This window comes from Peromyscus leucopus, chromosome 6 (genome assembly GCF_004664715.2).
Source record: "Peromyscus leucopus breed LL Stock chromosome 6, UCI_PerLeu_2.1, whole genome shotgun sequence".
NCBI lineage: Eukaryota > Metazoa > Chordata > Mammalia > Rodentia > Cricetidae > Peromyscus > Peromyscus leucopus.
In genome coordinates this window covers 100,708,345-100,728,270 of record NC_051068.1, presented here as the reverse complement: position 1 = coordinate 100,728,270, position 19,926 = coordinate 100,708,345, and positions in this window count along the sequence as shown.

Here is a 19,926-nt window from a genome sequence, read left to right as displayed (position 1 = left end):
ATGTAAATTAAGCTATTTTTTCCAGCCACTTGACACCCCACTCCACCTCTGGTCATAGTTGTTCACAGTTTGGCATAGTCCTAGACTTACAGTGCAAGTGTATTATAAAACGAAGTCTTGGAGAAAAGCTAAGTTTTCCAAGATTGCATCATTATCCAGCCTTGCGCAGCAGATCCTGCCTCAAAACTTGGCCAAGCGCTCCATCTTCAGGCCTTTGCCGGTACTCTGCGCGGAGAACTAGGTGTCTCCACAGCCTGCAGTGTGAATGCAAACCTCTCTGGGCAGGAGGGAGCCCCGCTGTGGAAAGAGGGCTCTCGGATCATCCCGGAGACAGCTCTTAGGAATGTGGCCTCAGAGAGAAAGGACTCTGTCTGTCCTCCCATAGTTTACGAACAGCTCTCTCCCCTCCCCTCCCTCTCCCTTCCCTTACCCTCCCCCTCTCTCTCTGTGTGTGTCTCTCTGTCTCTCTGTGTCTGTCTCTATCTCTCTCTGTCTCTGTCTCTCGTTATTTTTCCCCATCTTCCAATTTCTTAAATGCTTTCTTGGAGTTTGAGTCCATACGTACATTACAAGCTTCCAAGTGAAGCAAAGCAGAAATGGACGGCTTCAGTAAGCTTCCTCCACCTCTAAATATCTGTTCTTCTCTTTTTGTTTTTCTCATTCTTACTAAAGTCAGAGGCAGGGAGCGTGTAAAAGAACCTGGAGAGAATTATACAGAGCAAACCAATCTATTGCTAAACCCTTGCTTTCTCATCTTTAGACTTCCAGAAAGTGGTTTGGCTTCTTATCTAAAAGGAGAGGCATCCCCCAGACAGATCCGCTGTCAGATTGCCCATGTTTGAAAATTAACACACATGTGCTTAAGCCAAGCAACTCCCGGAAGGGGCATCAGAGAGGGGAGTTTATCAAAGAGAACAGCACTGGGCGATTTAGACAGGGCATAAATATTCACACACTTGAAAACGCGAAGCCACTGACCATAAATTTTGGCCAAGACCATAACCATTTCAAACTAAGTCACGAATACATTGTGATGGTTTCTATGGAGACCGCTCCATATCATGATTACACAGGTAAAATATTCATTCAACGTAAGATACCGGCCTACGACGGCTGACGTGTGGCAGAGCAGAAAGAGCATGCCAATCTCCAGAAAGATGTGGCCATAGCAGCTGCTGCCTCAGCCTTGGTGTGGGTCCGGAAAAAAACAAGCAGGGTCTCAGGCAGGACAGGCCACCAAAGACAGTCTAATCCAACTGCATTTCTAATGGTGCAACACACTTGTCAAGAGGTGGCCCAGGCTAGTGAGGTGGCTTGACCACATGAGTTCAATGCTGGGATTCTCCACTGTGGAAGGAAAGAGCCAACTCCTGAAGTTGGTCTCTCAACTCTACATGTGTGCCATGCACACTTACCCCTCAACCACCACACACATACGCAAAATAGCTAAATAAAACATAATAACATTTTAATAAGAAGGGAACCCAAGGCTCCATGCAAACCCTCTTTAACTCCTCAACTTGAGTGCTCCATCTTTGAGCGAATATGACATGTGGAAATTCATCTTTCTATCTACCACAAACCATTCCATTTTTGCCTTAAATAATAGTTGTTTCCATCTGGAGCCCAAAAGATAGTAAATTCAGCTGTCTCCCCAGAAAAAAAAAAGCCCTGAGAGGCTGCGCACCCCAGCCACTCCCTTACACTCCCTCCTCCATGCCTGGAAGCCACGGTGCTACAGCTCCCCCATGTGGAGTAATATTCAGCACTCTTCATCTTGCCTTGTGTCACCACATTCCAGAAAGATCCTTGAACATGTGACATCAAGACTGGATACAATCTTCCAGAAGTGTTCTTTGGGGAGCTCCATGGAGTGAGCTCACACCTCCTGCACAGCAAATGTCGTTTTTCATGAACATAATTCAGCTTTCGCTAGATCCCTTGTCTTTGTTGGAATGGGAAGAGGAAGATATGGAAGACTTATGGCTGCATTAATAAATGTGAAAGACTTCTACCCATGCCTTCTGTCCTCCGCCACTACATCAACCCGGAAAACTGCAGCTGTAATTAGGCTCCGTGTGTGTGTGTGTGTGTGTGTGTGTTCAACCCCTAACAAGAATGTCTAAATCTTCATCATTTCCTAAGTGATAGGAATGATAAGGTGAAAGGGCCATGTTTGAATATTTTCTTATTCATAAGGAGTTTAATCACACAGTTTATGTTAATGAAGTAACCTGAGGGAAGTTCCAAAAAGTGGGGCTAGATTTAATCAATCAAGCCTATACACAGTCACGCTACATACCCAAAAAGAACAGGGTTTGTGGACTTTCTGAGTTGCTGGCAGGTGCTGAGAAGGTGGCATGCCTGGAGAAAATGAGGAAGCCCCCAGTCACTACCCATCTTTGAGCTGTGAATGTTATTTATATGACAATTTTTAAGCAGTGATCATTATAATTAATGTGGAATTTAAGAGGTAAATTGGTTTCCTCAGTTCTATTGAATGGTCCAACCCAAGGAGAGGGCCATGGGAACTCCCATAAAGCCTTCAGCTGACAGAATGAGTGGCAGACCTGCACTCCAAAGGTGAAGTGAGTGGCAGTCTGTGGGACTGAGCCTCAGCCCATAGGAGTGACTGTCTGCACATGGACAGTATCAGAGTTGGATCGAGTTGTAGAACACTGAGTTCATTGCTGTGAAACCTGGAGACTTTTGTGGTATGGAGGCAGGAAACAATGGCATTTAGTCACAGATATTTTCTATTTTGAGAATGATGATGCTGAAAACTGATTTTCTGTTCCTGTCTCACAGATGTTTAAATCACTGAGATAGTTCCATTTAAAAAAAATGGAAACGATAATACAAAACAGTTTTCTTTTCCTATGATATCCTTTTTCAATAAAAAAACTGGTGAGTTGTACTTCATTAAACTTTATTATTGATTTTTTTAAAAAATTAAGGCAGTGAAATAATTTTTCACAGATTAGTAAAGCAGAACATTATTATATACTTATATAATTTAAAATTTTTAATCAATTAGACTTTCAAACAATCTATAAGTATACAAAACCCCTTAACTTGAAAATAATATTTAATAGAAAACATTTATAATTGACTAGGTAAAATAATGAAATGGCCTCTACAGCTCCAATTTCTATATTCTCTTTGAAAAGAGAAAGCACCTTTTGTATGAGTGAAAATATAATCAAAAAGTGGGAGCAAAAAGACAAAAATATCTTAAGAAAAGAGCTAATTTTGTCTGTATCTTTGGAGGAGTGCCTGAGAAGTTGCATTTCCATATACAAAATGAGAAGGATTTCCATATACAAAATGAGAAACAGCAATGTGGACACACTTCTAACTAAATTGATAAAAAATGTAGTGTGCTACGATGGCAACCAACACTAGAGTATTAAACCCCGTCAAGATGACAGCTTCTATGAGAAGTGAATCTTATTTTTAAGGATTTATTTGTAAATATGAATGTGTAGGAGAGTATTTGACAAGTGTGCGAGCGCCCAAGGAAGCCAGAGGCATCAGGCCCTTTTGGAGCTGGTGTTACAGGCAGTTGTACATAGTTGCTGGCAAACAAACCCAGGTCTTCTACAACAGCAGCACATGTACTGAAACATCAAAACATCTCTTCAGACATGAGAAGTAACTCTTGGAACATCTCTTCAAGTGTGTGGGTGCTCTGTGTGTGTGTGTGTGTGTGTGTGTGTGTGTGTGTGTGTGTGTGCGCGCGCGCCCATGTATGTGTACATGTGTAGGTCCGAGGTTAACAATGGGTGTCATTCCTCAGGCTTTATGCACCTTTTATTGAGATGGTTGGCCTGGTACTCACCAAGCAGGCTGATTGGTCAGAGAGTCACACCTGTCTTCAACTCCCTAGCACTGGGATAGCAAGCCCACTGTGCCTGGCTTTTTATGAGGGTTCTCAGGCTCCAACCTGGATCATGATGCTTGCAAAGCAAGCACTCTGTCTGTTGGACCCTCTCCCCAGCCTGATAGTCATATTGTTACCTATCATTGTCACCATATGACAAAAGTTATTCAGTGTTACGTTCCTAGCAAGATGCTGGGTGATGTATAAATATTAGATTTGTTTATTGTCACAACAAATATTATATTACCTCTGCTTTTGGATGAGGAGACTGAAGCTAAGAGGCTGCATTATCGGGCCCAGGCCTACCTATCTGACCCAGAGCTGTTCCTCGATTCTGCTTCCCTGCTTTAGAACCAGCACACATTTTAAAGATGGCCGCACATTACGGTTAAACAGTTGCTGAACTGCTTGTCTCCAGAATCTGAACTTTCTGTTTCTGTGCTTTCATGTTCATAGCACACGTTAAAACCAGGAAGTCTTCAGATTTTGTTTCTATAGAGGAATAATTTTTTCGTACAAACAACTGAATTGAATTATATATTTAATTTAATGAGAGTTAATAGTTTTGCTATATTCCAATATCAGTGGATATTCAGAATTTGGGAAACTAAATTATATAACATAGACTAAACTTGGGAGAAATAAAGAAGATTTATAATTTCTAATAAAAAATGGACTAGAGATTGTTCTATGGTAAAAAAAAAAAATGGTGAAAGGGTTTCTAAGTGGAAATATCCTGAATAATCACTAATTGTTGCACACAAACAAATTTCACATAAAATTTTTATGAGAAAAAAACATGTTTCTCAATTCAGTGTAGTATTAATCAGTGAGTTAATACTCTCATTTTCTTAGTTTTTCATTTTTACTTAAGTACATGATTACAAATGGCTTAAATTTTTTTTTAATCTAGAACATAGCATGATATTACTTTTTATATTTAAAAAAAATAGCCCTAACTGGCCAATTCCATTTATGCAATATATATCTCTTCCTAAGTTCGCATATATTTTATGCATTATAGAATTTAATGTTAGTTCTGTAATATTTCTAGATGGTTATTTTTGAGATGTGGGGAAAAGAATATTTTTAATAACATAACTTGCCACCCTATTGAATCTCATTAGTTTAATTGTTTATAGATGACTCTCTTATAATTTATAGAAAGATGATTATATCATTTGCAACTAATTACAGTTCTGTCTCTTTGTAATATTTAAATGTCCTGGTATTTTGTCATGACATTTCCTAGAATTTCTAAGACAAATGCTGAATAAAAATAATCATTAGTTAGGGTGTTCACTAATCTGGTTACCAGAGTAAACCAGTTCAGGCACCCTCTCAATGATTGCTAGTAGTCTAAGATGGGGTCATCCTTGTGGATTCCTGGGAACTTCCCTAGCACTCTGTTTCTTCCTATTCCCTTGATGTCTTCATTTGTCATGGTATTTCTTGCCTTGCTCTCCCACTCTATCCCTGTTCCAGCTTGAACCTCCCGTTTTCTTATGTTCTCATCCCCCATTTTTGCCCTCCATTGCCCCCCCACTCCCAGTTTGCTCATGTGTATCTCATCTATTTCTCCGTTGCTGGGCTATCTATGTGTCCCTCTTAGGGTCCTCCTTGTTAGCTAGCTTCTCTGGAGCTATGGGTTGTAGTCTGGTTATCCTTTGCTTTATATCTAGCATCCACTTATGAGTAAGTACATACCATGTTTGTCCTTCTGAGTCTGTGTTACCTCACTCAGGATGATATTTTCTAGTTCCATCCATTTTTCTGCAAATTTAATGATATCATTGTTTTTCACTGCTGAGTAGTACTCCATTGTGTATATATGCCACATTTTATTTATCCATTCTTCAGTTGAGGGGCACCTAGGTTGTTTCCAGCTTCTAGATATTATGAATAATGCTGCTATGAACATAGTTGAGCACGTGTCCTTGTGGTAAGATTGAGCATTCATTGGGTATATGCCCAAGAGTGATATAGCTGGATCTTGAGGTAGATTGATTCCCAATTTTCTGAGGAACCACCATACTGATTTCCAAAGTGGCTGTACAAGTTTGCATTCCCACCAACAGTGTAGGAATGTTCCCCTTGCTCCACATCCTCTCTAACGTAAGCTGTCTTCAGTATTTTTGATCTTAGCCATTCTGACAGGTATAAGATGGTATCTCAGAGTCATTTTCATTTGCATTTCCCTGATGACTAAGAATGTTGAGCAATTACTTAAATGTCTTTCAGCCATTTGAGATTCTTCTGTTGAGAATTCTCTATTTAGCTCGGTAGCTCATTTTTTATAGAGCCTTCATCCAGTTACTGACAGAAGCAGATACAGAGACCCATGGCTGGACATCAGGCTGAGATCCAGGAGTTCAATTGATGAGAGACAGGAGGGATTCTATAAGCAAGGGACATCGAAATCATGATAGGAAAATGTACATAGATGACCAGCCACACTAGTGGAAACATGTTAACTGTGGACCAATAGCTGTGGAGCCCCCATGGGACTGGACTAGGCCCTTTGGATATTCAAGACAGTTGTTTAGCTTGAACTGTTGGGGAGGGGAGCAGGCAGTGGGATAGGGATGTGTCCCTGGTGCATGAGCAGTCTTTTTGGAGTCCAATGCCTAAGGTGTGACACCTTGGGCAGCCTTGGTGCAGAGGAGGGGAGGGGCTTGGACTGGCCCCAACTGAATGTACCAGACTCTGCTGATGCCCCATAGGAGACCTTGACTTGGAGGAGGTGGGAATTGGGGTTGGGCTGGGGGGAAGGCTGGGGGTGGGAAGAGGGAGGAGGGGAGATCTGTGGTTGGTATGTAAAATGAATAGAAAATTTCTTAATAAGAAAAAAAGCAATCATTAGGTCTATATTCTTCAGAAATCCTTTCATTCAGTATTCAAAACATTCATTAAGTGTCTACTGTATTTCAATCTGTGAAGTTAATGCAATTCCAATAAAAATTTGAACAATAAAAAATAATGATTTCAAAACCATGGATATACTTAGCATGTAACAATTGCCTTTTTAAAGGTGTTTACTTATTATTGTGTGTGAGTGTAATGCACACGAGTGCAGTTATGTGCAAGCACACACGTGAAGGTCACAGGACAAATGTCAGGGTGTATTTAGTCCATCAGGCTTATAAAGAAAGCACTTCCACCCAGTGAGCCTTCTCAACAGATCCCTTTTTAGAACCAGAAATGTGAATCTTCAAGAATAACTGAAATTAACTTTAATATTTAATATTTTCAGTCTCCTAACCATTTAAGAACAGTACGTCATTAGCGCATACTTTGAAAATCCACCCCTATTTATATAAAATTCCTTTTAAGTTTCAATTTTCTCTCTGAAAATATTTCCTGCAGGGATTGTTTCTATCCCTCAAAGGAATTTGTTAGGAAGACCCATAGTTTTGTATTCAGAACACTAGGACCTGTTAGTCCTAGGTGTCCCTATCCTCTAAAGAGTGCCCAACCCATCTGCAGTTACCACTAGGTAGAAGTCAAGCCCCTCCCCGCTGAGCTGCCTTGCCTAAGCTGACCTTGTCCCATTTTGCCCAGAGTCCTATTGTGGAAAGAGGGCCCCAGCCTGCTCCCTGCTGTGTGGGGGCCCTCGTGCCTTCTCAGATGCCCACAGACATGCTGACAGCTGCACACAGCCTCGGCCCGCCACTTCTCTGAATTTGGATCTCGGCCAGGAATGTAGAAGGCAAGAGTGGTGACCTCACAACCACAGCCAAGCTCGTGACAGCCTGGCCGTGCCAAAGCCTCTGTGTCATCCCGAAGGCTATCCACACAATCAGTCTTGCAGATACATTTCCCCCTCTAATCTTTGCTGCCAGCATAATCGAACAGCTCAACAGCTCTTGCTGTTGTCCCTCATTCTAATCGCCCTTCCTCATACCTCAGATATTGGGTTTGCTCAAGAGCCCCAAATTTATATTTCTGTCCAAAGAGGGGTAGACAGGCCATTCAGGAATGAGTCTCGTGGAGGGCCATGCACTGAGTCTATCGTTGGGAAAACAATCCTTGTGAGTTGCTGTACAAGACACAAGCCTGAGCTAGGAGAGCAGACATCATTATGAGCCGGGGGAATCTCAACACACTGGCCACTATCAGTGCTCATCTTCACCATCACAGTCCAGAAGGGGTCGGATCAGTCCAGAGGTGCACCTGGAGGAACGATAGGTTACGATACCCTTGAGTTCAGGTTTCAGAAAGGAAAAAAAGAAAAGGAAGAACTAAATAATTTTTGAGTCCACATCACTGGATGAAATCTGTTTACAACTATATATGGCTGTCATAGACAACTGAAATACAACTGTGTTGTGTACATACCAAAGCTACAACTCACAGATGCTGAAGCTGCATAGGAACTGGTGGCTATGCTTAGCAGTCGTTGGGCTCTCTGTTCTAATACGATCAGTTTCCTGGCCTCCGTGTGATGCCCATGTTCTCTCAGTGTCTCCCCTCTACTTCACTTAAACTTGTCTTTCCACATGAGGACTATGATGCAGTTCTCTGCTCATAGAGCAGGCCGTGTGCATTTCTACTACTCCTGCCAGTAATACATCAGACTGGGATGCGTCTCCTCTTCAGCTCTTAAAAGAAAAGCACCAGCCAGGCATGGTGCCACACACTTAAAACCCCAACTTTTCAGGAGGCAGAGGCAAGAGAACTGATGCAAGTTCAAGGCTAACCTGGTCGATCTAGCAAGTTCCAGGACAGCAAAAGCTACAGAGACTTTGTCTCAGAAGAAGAGAAAAAGGAAGGAAGAGGAGGGGAGGGAAGAGGAGGGAGAGAACATGGAACAGGGAAGGGAGAGGACAAAGAGGAGAAGGGAGGAAAATGTCCAGTACCAATCACTCTCTTATGAAGCTCGGTCAGTCTAAGAACTCTCTGTAACGTTCTTCCTTCAGCACCCAGGACAGTGAAGGGGTTGGATACCAAACCCCAAAGCCAAGTTCTTTGGACTTGGGTCTTGGCCTGTCATTAATTTAAGCAGCACTCCCTTTCCTCTAGTTCAGAGTTCCAGTTCCCCTCTTTGCGATGATTAGGCCCCTCCCTTGTCTTCTGAGAGGATGGAATGCCCTAATCCATCACCGCATTGCAAGTTGGTAGCATTTAACACATGCTGCTTGCTTTCATCCAGTCCAAACGGCGATGTTCAAACTGTTAGTCCAAGGGTAGGCCTGATTCCTTTCATTGGAAAAGGGGTGTCTCTCATCTACCTAGCTAGGTTGCTGAATTGTGGAGAAGACATGACCGAATTCCAACTTCATGGGCATGTTAGACAATATTGGGAGGCTACAGAGTCAATCACTGAGGTTGAATCATTGCATAGCGTCCCTGGGGCCAAAACTAAACTTGGATCACACCACCAAGTCGTTTCTCTAGCTACTGAAGTGAAGGTGAAATTTAGTTGTATTTTGACTCATGCTGGCCTAAAAGTCTCTCTCAAATCTTGATGTAGTGGCCAACCAAGGACCCTGTCACAGCTCTTACAGAAGTGCCTTCCTGGTTGAAGCATTGAGTGTCCCAGTTAGTGAGAAAAAGAAGGGAATGGGAAGGTGAGAGGGAAAGATGATAGCCTGCCCATTTGCTCTGGGAATCATAAGATCTGTGTGTTCATATTTCAGAGAAAGCTGTTGAGGTTTGGGTTAAATCTGGGCTTTCTCTACATGGCTGGCACTCACATCACTAACCACTTACAGGAAGGGAAAACTTTCTCTATTTTAGTCTTTATTTTGTAAAAACACATATTTGCACAATAAATTATCACAGAGATAGCTTCTCAAGAACTTCATAAGGCAACACTTGTTTTATTTTTTTAAGATTGCTTTCTGAATCACTAAAGAACATTTGAGTAGAAAGTGAACAGCGACACCAAAGGTTGTCCTCTGACTTCCACACCCATGCCACCCAAGCCCCTTAACACACTCAAATCATACATACATACAAAAACTAAACCATTATTATAAAAAGAATGCATTTGGCTCTGAGTACCCAACTCACGTGTGTAGCACAAATCCTAATTGGTCTTAATAAAAACCCAGAGCCAGATATCAGGGTAAATGCTGAAAGATCAGAGAAGCAGAGCAGCCAGCCACTAGTTTTTGCCTCCACAAAACCCCCAGCCAAAAGGGGAGCTAAGTTCCTGTTTCCTTCCACCATATATTCCATTCTCCACCCAGTCGTATCACTTCCTGTCTCCACCTCCCTAGTGCTGAGATTAAAAGCATAAAATCCCAAGTGCTGGCATCAAAGGTGTGTGCCACCACTGCCTGGCTCTGTTTCTCTTTTAACCTTGATCAATCTTGATTATCCCAGGGTGGCCTTGAACTCTTGATCTTCCTACTTCCTCCTACCAGGTGCTGGGATTAAAGGTGTGTGCCACCACTGCCTGGCCTCTATGGTTATCTAGTGGCTAGCTCCACAAAAATCATGGCAAACAAAATATCACCACACGTGTTCTACAGTCAAGCTACACTATGAGTGCTATGACTATATTACCTGCATCTCTTAGACCAGAGTCTGGAGTGGACAGACTCCCCATCAAGCATCTGCAGCAATGAATAGCTTTGGCCAGAGCTCTTCAAAGGTTGCTCCAGTGGGGTCAAGATGGATGATGTATTCCATGCTCCCTACTGGCTGCAAAAACCAAGAAGCAACAGGCTGTACTGTGGCCTATGATTCACTGCCTGCCCACTGTGTCATATTCTTTGAACATCTACTTCACTGGCCAGCAGCAGATCACAACGCTTCCTCTCATGTTCTAGGTATCCATGGGATAAATACAACAAGACACAGGTGCAAAGCACTGGCTGGAGCTCAGAAGGCACCCCACTCAGCAGCCACCCCCAACTAGCCCTTTGCTGGAAACTTCTTTCTGAGGTAATGCAATCATATTTTTAGCAGGGTTGCTCCAATGACTGCTTATGAATTTCTTTGGATTGCATACCTTCATTTTGAAAACTTTTGTTTTGTTTTGTTTTTTTGAGACAGGGTTTCTCTGTTTAACAGTTCTGGCTGTCCTGGAACTTGCTTTGTAGACCAGGCTGGCATTGAACTCACAGAGATCCACCTGTTTCTGCCTTCAAGTCTGAGTGCTAGGATTAAAGGTGTGCATCACCATGGCCTAGTTATCTTGCATACTTGATTCAACTAATTCTGATTCAATGATTCTATACCTGTTTATATTTTCACAAGATATTTTCCTACCTTATCTGTTACTGAAAGAAAATTTTATTTGCTATTTGTGCAAGCACTCTCCAATCAGTAGTTATCACTAAGCATTTAAACAGATCATAATCAAAAGCTTTAGTGGGGCTAATCTCTAATATATATATATATATATATATATATATATATATATATAAACTCAAGAAACTAGATATCAACATATCAAACAATCCAATTTAAAAATGGGGTGCAGATCTAAACAGAGAATTCTGAACAGAAGAATCTCAAATGGCTGAAACACATTGAAGGGAGTGTTCAACATCCTTAGCCATCAGGGAAATGCAAATCAAAATCACTCTGAGATACCATCTTATGCCTGCCAGAATGGCTAAGATCAAAAAAATGCTAATAACAGCTTATGATGGAGAGGATGTGGAGAAAGGGGAGCACTCCTCCATTGCTGGTGGGAGTACAACCTTGTACAGCTTCTCTGGAAATCAGTATGGTAGTTTCTCAGAAAATTGGGAATCAACCTACCTTAAGATCCAGCAATACCACTCTTGGGCATGTATTCAAAAGATGCTCAACCACACCACAAGGACATTTGCTCAAGTATGTTCATAACAGCACTATTCATAATAGCCCAAACCTGTAAACAACCTAGATGCCCTTCAACTAAAGAATGGATGAAGAAAATGTGGTACATTTACACAATGGAGTATTACACAGCATTAAAAAAACAATCCCATCATGAAATTTGTAGGCAAATGGATGGAACTAGAAATTATCATCCTGAGTGAGGTAACCCAGACCCAGAAAGACAAACATGGCATGTACTCATCCATAAGTAGTGAATATTAGGTGCAAAGCAAAGGACAATCAGGCTACAACCCACAACTCCAGAGAAGCTAGGTGAAGAAGAGGACACTAAGAGGGACACACATAGATCACCCTAGGAAGGGAAAAGAGATAAGATCTCCAGAATAAACTGGGAGGGGGGAGTAAAGGGGAGGGGATGGGGATAGGAACACGAAGGCCTGAGATGACTGAGTTCAGGGAGGGACAGTGAGGAAGAACAATGAAAGAGATATCTTGATGGAATGAGACATTATGGGTTTAGGGAGAGATCTGCTGCTACGGAAATCCTCAGGAACCCACAAGGATGTTCTCAGCTAAGACTCCTAGCAATGGTGGAGAGTGTGCTTGAACTTGCCTTCCCCTGTACACAGATTGGTGACTATCCTGAATGTCATCATTGAACCTACATCCAGCAACTGATAGAAGCAAATCCAGAGACTCACAACCAAGCACTTGGCCAAGGCCCTGGAGTTCAGTTGAAGAAAGGGAGGAGGGAACTATAAGAGCAAAGGAGGATCAAGATCATAATGGGAAAAACCACAGAGACAGCTGACCCACTCTAGTGGGAGCCTACAGACTGAACTGACAGCTGGGGAGCCGGCATGGGACCACACTAGGCCCCTTGAATGAGGGTGACAGATGTGTGGCTTGATCTGTTTGTGAGTCCCCTAACAATCAGACCAGGACTCATCTCAAGTACATAAACTGGCTTTTTTAGAGCCCATTCCCTAAGGTGGGATGTCTTTCTCAGCCTTGATGCAGAGGGGAGGGGCTTAGGCCTGCCCCAACTTGGTCTGCCAGCCTGTGTTGACTACCCAAGGGAGGCCTTTCCCCCTATGAGGAGTGGGTTGGGGGTGGAATGGGGGGAGGTGGGGGGAGCAAGAGAAGGGGAGGGAGGGTGAACAGTGGACTGGTATGTAAAATGGAAAAAAAAATACTTTAAATAAACAAGTATACCTTAAAAAAACCTTAGTGGGGTTTCTCAAAAAGTTTCTAGACCTTTATGCAAATTAATTATTTAAATTTTATGCAAGTTAAACATGAGTTTGTTCCTTGCTACTCTGCGCTTTCTCATTGTCAGTATAAATTCTCTGCAGAATTCCTTAGAGTCTGTTCCATCATCTCTGTCTTGAATCGGATAAAGGTCCAGCAACCCTGGCTTCAAGTCCATTGCTGTGACATATCATGGTACTTCAGGCTCTCAGCAGGCTCTTTCCCTCGTGAGTCCCCTGAAAGCAAGAGGACCACTTACTCCATGCCTGCACCTTCAACCTCCTGTATGTGCTAACGGGGATGAGCAAGTAAACGAACATATGTGAAAAGACAGTCTCCTGCTCCCAAAAGAAAACTTAAAAACCTTCGCCATTTATTTATGGATAGGAAACATGCCCAGGATTTCTTTGGAAACTCTTTTACAGTTCAAAGCAATTCTTGAACTTTGAGTCAGAATCCACACTACCTAACAAGCAAGAAGAATTTTTGAAGAGCATTAGAGGGCATTGATAAGGGGTAAGGTCACCTCTGAACTTCTGGGTGACCGCTGACCTCTTCTCACTGTCTGGTGTCCCTAAGCTCCTATCACTTCTGGTTTCCATCTTTAAAGGAATTATATGAAGTACTTTTTTTCTCTTGAAATATTTTTAAATTAGTTTTCTTTAAAAAAAAAAAAAAAAGAAAGAAAGAAAAGCTAGTCATTTAAATATGTTTCCTGTAAGTCAACAACTGAACTATGTACAGATAAAGGGCTTCCTCCTGCTGCAACATTTTCTTACAAAAGCCTCCACCACAGCTCAATGACAGCCTGCTGGACCCACTCTTCTGCTGAATTTAACTGTCAAGGGAAAACATAATTCCGTGTTTGTAAGTTATCGGTAGGTGAAATAAAGGAGACACGAGGCAGGAAATACACGGCTCCTTGTCCAGTAAGAATAGCTGTATCTAGTTCACTAGGGAGCACTAGATAAAACAGACGAATGGGTCTCAGGGTTGTGTAAATACCTAAGCCCCCTTGCTTGACATCTCCACAGCCGCAGTCAGATGGGGAAGTCCTTCCATGTTCTCCCCGCTCAGAGCAGTGTCTCCCCTGAAAGGAGCTGCATTGATTGAGATAAGTGTTGCTCCAGGAATAACAGAAACGGGAGACGCCACACAGGAACAGCAGACGCACTGGCTGCAAGGCCAGCCCAGTGTGCTGTTTGTTTATTCTCCCAGCAGCAGTGGGAGTCAGGTTCACTTATTACCTGCTTGACCTACAGCCAGTGAACCAGTGGCGCCTTGTTTCTCATGGCAATACAAGGTAAAATAGAACACCACAGTAAGAAAACCCAAGATGGGCCTCGGTAGCCTGATTCAGGGAACTCAGTGACACATTCACTTGGTGCCTGTGGGGACAATGGCTTTCTAACTGTCATCCATTGTTTTCCTGTATTGGCGAACTTGTGAGCACAGAAACAAGCATGGAAGTTTCCAGCATGAACCCTGTGGGCCTGAGTCCTTGTACTTAAAATACTTAAGAGTTCAGACTGGGTCTTTCCGTTAGACTTTTGTCTTTAATGTCTTTATTTTCTGAATATTACAGATGCAGTTGCTCCCTGATGGGCAGCTGAATAGACATACCATAGAGCTTTCATGAAATCCTTCCTAGCTTGGATTTATTTCCCAACAAAACAAAAGACAACTCACCCTCGTCTGGAAATGACCATTTGATGACTTGACCAGGAGGACCATGTGCTTGTTGTTTTTTAGACAACAGCTCGTTCCTGAGAGTGTAGCTCAGTCCTCAAGGGCTGACCTGCCATGCGTGAGCTTCTGGGTTCATTCTACAGTACCACAAAAAGAAACAATACAGCCCTTAATTGTGCCCTTGTGTTCAAGTCTATTCCAGTTCCTCCACATAAAAGATGGATCACAAGGACAACAAAAACTTCTTTCACAGTGTGTATGGAGTGTGTGTGTATGTGATATGTTCATGTGTGGAATGTGTGTGTTACATGCACGTGTATGTGTCTGCACACGTGTCTATGATGTGTTCATGTGTATGTGTGTGGTGTATGTTTTTGTAGTACATGAATGTATATGATGTGTGCATATGTATACAGAAGTATGTACAGAAGTTTTGGCCAGTGCATGTATGGATAGAGGTCAGAGGTCTCTTTTGCACATATTTCTGAATCTTTCTCCACATTATTTTTAAAGACAAACTCTCCCACTAAACTTGGAGCTCACAATTTCCACTAGGCTGGCCGGCCAGTGAACCCCCAAGATCCTGTTGTCTCCAAACCTGCAGCACTGAGGTTACATATGTGCAGCACCATACCCACCCAGCATTTTAGAGGTACTTAGAATCCAGACTCGGCTCCACCTGCTTTCCCAGGGAGCACTTTACCCATTGAATCATCCCCCTGCCCCCACTACCCTTATGTGGTATTATCAGTATTGAAAAAATTAGTAATAATAACATTAAACAAACTGTTATTCTCTCTGGTTATGTGGTAATCTGAGTTTAATGCTAATTAAAAAAAATACTAAGCACCTGATTTAACATTGTCTTCAAAAATCTTGGGTTGCCCAGAAAAAGAAGGAAATATGATACATACAAAGAATGCTGACTTTTGTCATTTTCAGACAAAACAACCAAACTCACAGATCAAAATTACCTGCACTATAAGCCAAATATACTAAATACTGAGACTTTAAAAAAAATCTCAAGACTTAGAACTGTGGACAAGTATATTACTTCTTCAAATATCTTTCTCTAGAATAAGATGGTTTTCTGATATCTCCTTTTAGTTTTTTAAATCCCCCAGATACCTTTTCGTTTTGCTAAATTTCAGTGTGTGTGTGTGTGTGTGTGTGTGTGTGTGTGTGTGCGTGCGTGCGTGCGTGTGTGTGTGTGTGTGTGTGTGTGTGTGTGTGTGTGTTTCCTAGAGCAAACTATGAGAGAAATGGGAGCTTGGGAGCTGGAAAACGTTTAGAGCTGGCCATGGGCACATTACAGGACAAAGCCCATGTCTAACACTGCGATGCTGGATGTCCTCTGGGAGGGAGCTACTCAAGATCACACAGCTGTCCCCAGAGCCCAGGCCCTGCTCCAAGGCAGGTGTCTCTCTGTTCCTGTCACTATGGAAGGGCCTTTCCTCTGCTGCTGCAGACAAGATGTTGCCTCACTTAATCACAATGCAGTCCTTCCTTTAGCAAAATCTCAAAGTGACATCCAGTGAAGTGCCTCGTCTCTGTGGAGACATTTAATTAAACTGCAGTCCCTTTATACCAGCACAAATATTGTGAGGGAAAACAACTCAACTCCTCTGACATTTTTGCAAATAGGTTTTGTGGAATCCATTCTGTTTACTCTAACTGACATTTGTTTTTCAGTCAATTATCCCACATGGTTATTTTTTTCCCTCTTATAATTTATTGCTAGCAATTTATCCATAAGAATAAATACAAGTAATTCCTTTCTTTGGTACAAGCACCCAAGCTTAGGTTAATAATAGCTGAAGAAAATAAACACTCTTCTTACCCCTCCCTTTCTTGTCCTCTACTTGTAGCTTGCTTATAAATCAGAGAACTGAACCTCAGAGACATCAAGCCATGGGGGTTTCTCTTCACACAGCCCTACAGCTCTGGGACATAACAGATTTGACTGGATAGCCATCTGCCAGAGAACTAAAAGTGACAAGCATTTTTTTTTCCTTTGTACTTCTCTGCCTTCAACTTTTTGCATGCTGTAATTCTGTAAATGTCTTTAATTTTATTTTACCTCTATATATGGATTTATTGGTTGTACACACACACACACACACATACACACACACACACGTGCCATTGCATACATGTAGAGGTGTGATGATAACGAGTAGGAGTCCACTCTTTTTCCACTGTTTGAGTCCCCAGATTGACCTCAGACCATTAGGCTTAGCGGCAAGCACCCCTACCTGCTGAGCTATCTTGCCTGTCCCCTGATTTTGGAAAATTCTGAGAAGTCTTGAATTTTTCTGAAATTTGCATCCAAAAAATATGCCCCAGATTTTCTTCCCTGAAATGTGGAATAAACATTAAAAAAGAGAGAGAGAGTCTAAAAAAAGTTCAAAAATGTGTGCACAGAGCACATTTCTCCCACTGCTTTAGGCAGGAAAACCACTGGCAATCTAGTTAGAAAGAAACTTCAAAGTCAGTGAATTGGGTTGAGACTGATATTCTATAATCCTAACAATGCCTGTGCTACCAACCCACAAGGCAGCACCTCACACAGAAAAACTGTGCTGAAAACTGTTGTGGAATAATCTTTTTGTACACTGTGAAGATGTGTCTTTGTTAAGGCACCTTCTGATTGGTTTACTAAAAAGCTAAATGGCCAATAGCTAGGCAGGAAGAGGTTAGGTAGGATTTCTGGGAGAGAGCGAGAAACAGGAGATGAATCTAGGCACAAGAGAGATGCCAGAGGATACTGGGAGAAAAAAAGGAAGTACAAGATGGAAGAGAGGTAAAAAGTCACAAGGCATAAATGTAGATTAATATTAATGAGTCAATTTAAGTTATAAGAGCTAGTGGAACAAGCCTAAGCTATAGGCCAAGCTTTTATAATTAGTAATAAGTCTCTATTTGTGTGTGTGTGTGTGTGTGTGTGTGTGTGTGTGTTTGTGTGTGTGTGTTGGCAACCCAAAGAAAAATCTGTCTACATATGGCACCCAACACAGGGCATGAGTATCCAAACATAGGACCTGAGAAAGCTAAGAAAAGTTCTGTACAAGGAGCTGGACGTGTCTTTCTAGTCCTGTAGTCTCTCAAGTGGGCCAATGCTCAGAATACAGAGATGCAGCTACTGGCCACTGCATGCAGGCTGGAGCCAGCTGCCAGCACCACCTGCCAGCTCCATGTGCTAAGCTGAGCCATGCAGCAGCTGACATGACAATTTAAGATTTGTCCCACACAATCAAAGAATGCTGCAGGTACTCAGTAAAGACAGATTCAGACAGGAAAAAATTCTAAACATGTTACAGTGTGTTTAAAAAAAAACATGCATAGGCTTAAAAAAGAAAAGAAAATGGATATAGACAGTCAAAAATAGTTTATAAATAATAAGATAAAGTCTTCAAAGAGAGAAATAAAATAATATAAAAAGGATAATCCATGTAAAGATGGAAAATACACAGCGAGTCTGGATCCTAGATGGTGTCTTGTTGACTTTGCATTTTTTAAATGTTAATGAACAAAGAATGAGAGTCGCTGAGAGATATTGGATTGTGGAAGGGACTGCTCAATTAAACCAGCCTATATACTTTAGGGATATCTTAGCTTCAAATGGAATGCAGAAAATTTCCAGGAAATGAAAAACTGTGGATTCTTTCAAAGTTACTCTAGATCAGATTTGACTAAGAGAGGCCTCCTGGGGATCTTGCCTATAGACATGAGGGGAAAAGCCAGGAAAGACTACAAGACAGGTGATATATAATTTACCTGATCAAACATAAAACAAAAATTCATCTCTGCTGGCTTGTGTACAATGCATAGTTCATACTTGTGTTAATACAGATATGTATATTACCTTTGAAAGTTTGTGTGTTTTCAGAGCAAGGAGACCAGACACCAATAAAAATGGGTGCCCCAGGGGATCCAGCCTCTCAAGAATGCTTCTGTTGAAGTTTCCTCAGAGTTTTACATCCAGAACAGCTTCAAGGTTGTTGGCTGAGATAGTCCAGCCTCACAGACTATTCTAGCTGAGACTACAGATAAGCCTTGTGCTTTCCCACTACATAGAGACTGGACAACAAATGTTATGGCTAGCTCTCCCAGGACTTGACCATTATCCCAACTTTTCAGGGTCTCCAAAAGATGTTATTGCCCCCAGACAACAGAAAGTGGTCTAAAAAAATAACACCCACATTTCCAAGAGGTGGGATGGATGATTTTTGGTCATTTGATGGGTTATGGATGTTTGTCATCATTTAGGGGGGTTGGTCACAAGTTGTTATTGGTCAGGGTCAGAAAACAAGCTGAATAAAAGAGATTAGAATCAGGGATCACTTTCTGAAGTAAAAAAAAATGGGGATATAGTATAGGAATGATGGGATAAAAGATAGATTTTGAGTCTATTTTTGAACAACCCCATTAGTCTCAAATATTTTACATTGGTATAGATTTTTGTATATTGATACAAATTTAAGGTTATTTTATTATACTATATATATATTTCTATTCTTGTATAAGGTATTTACCTATACAGCTCATTTAAAAAGGTAATGTAAATGTTTATTCCTTGAAAGCTATTTAGAATGAAAAGAAATACAGGTTAATAGTTAGTCGTCTATAACAATCAAACTTACAGTCATGTTAAGAATGTTTTCATATATATATATATATATATATATATATATATATATATATACATACAGAAGTATATTTTACAGAGATAAGTGATTTTCAAACATTTCAAAGAACTACAGAATATGGCATTTAAAATGTTTGAATAACATAAAGGCTGTTCATGACAGTAAGATACATCTGCTCCTGACAGCACCAACTTACCCCAAAAAAAGGATGATGGGTATCAAAGAATCTACAGAATTTGTTTTCTTCATAGCAAAGTTAACCACTGGGAAAACTTGCCCTTGCCTTGACTGTTGGCAGCTGTCCAAACTGAACAAGCAGGGTACACACTAAAAAAGAGACTGCTGAACTGTACCAAGACAAAGTAGGAAAGTTCTTCAAAATTCCTGGTTTACAGAAAGTCTGTCCACTATTCTAGGCCTGTCAGACAAAAAAGAATATCTCGACATTGCAGAGGAACCTTAGGGTGCCTATCCAAGCATCCAGATGTCTCTGACATTTCTATAGTTTTAGAAGTTGCTTTCTCTGCACTTCCTGCTTATTTAAGGAATGTTTTATCCTACTTGGGTCTCTGTTGGGGACTGAAGACTAGATATCTATAGTTTCACAGTTTTCTTTGTTACCAAATTCAAAAAAGAAACTTAATAAGAAATGTAAAGTGTATAATGTTGATA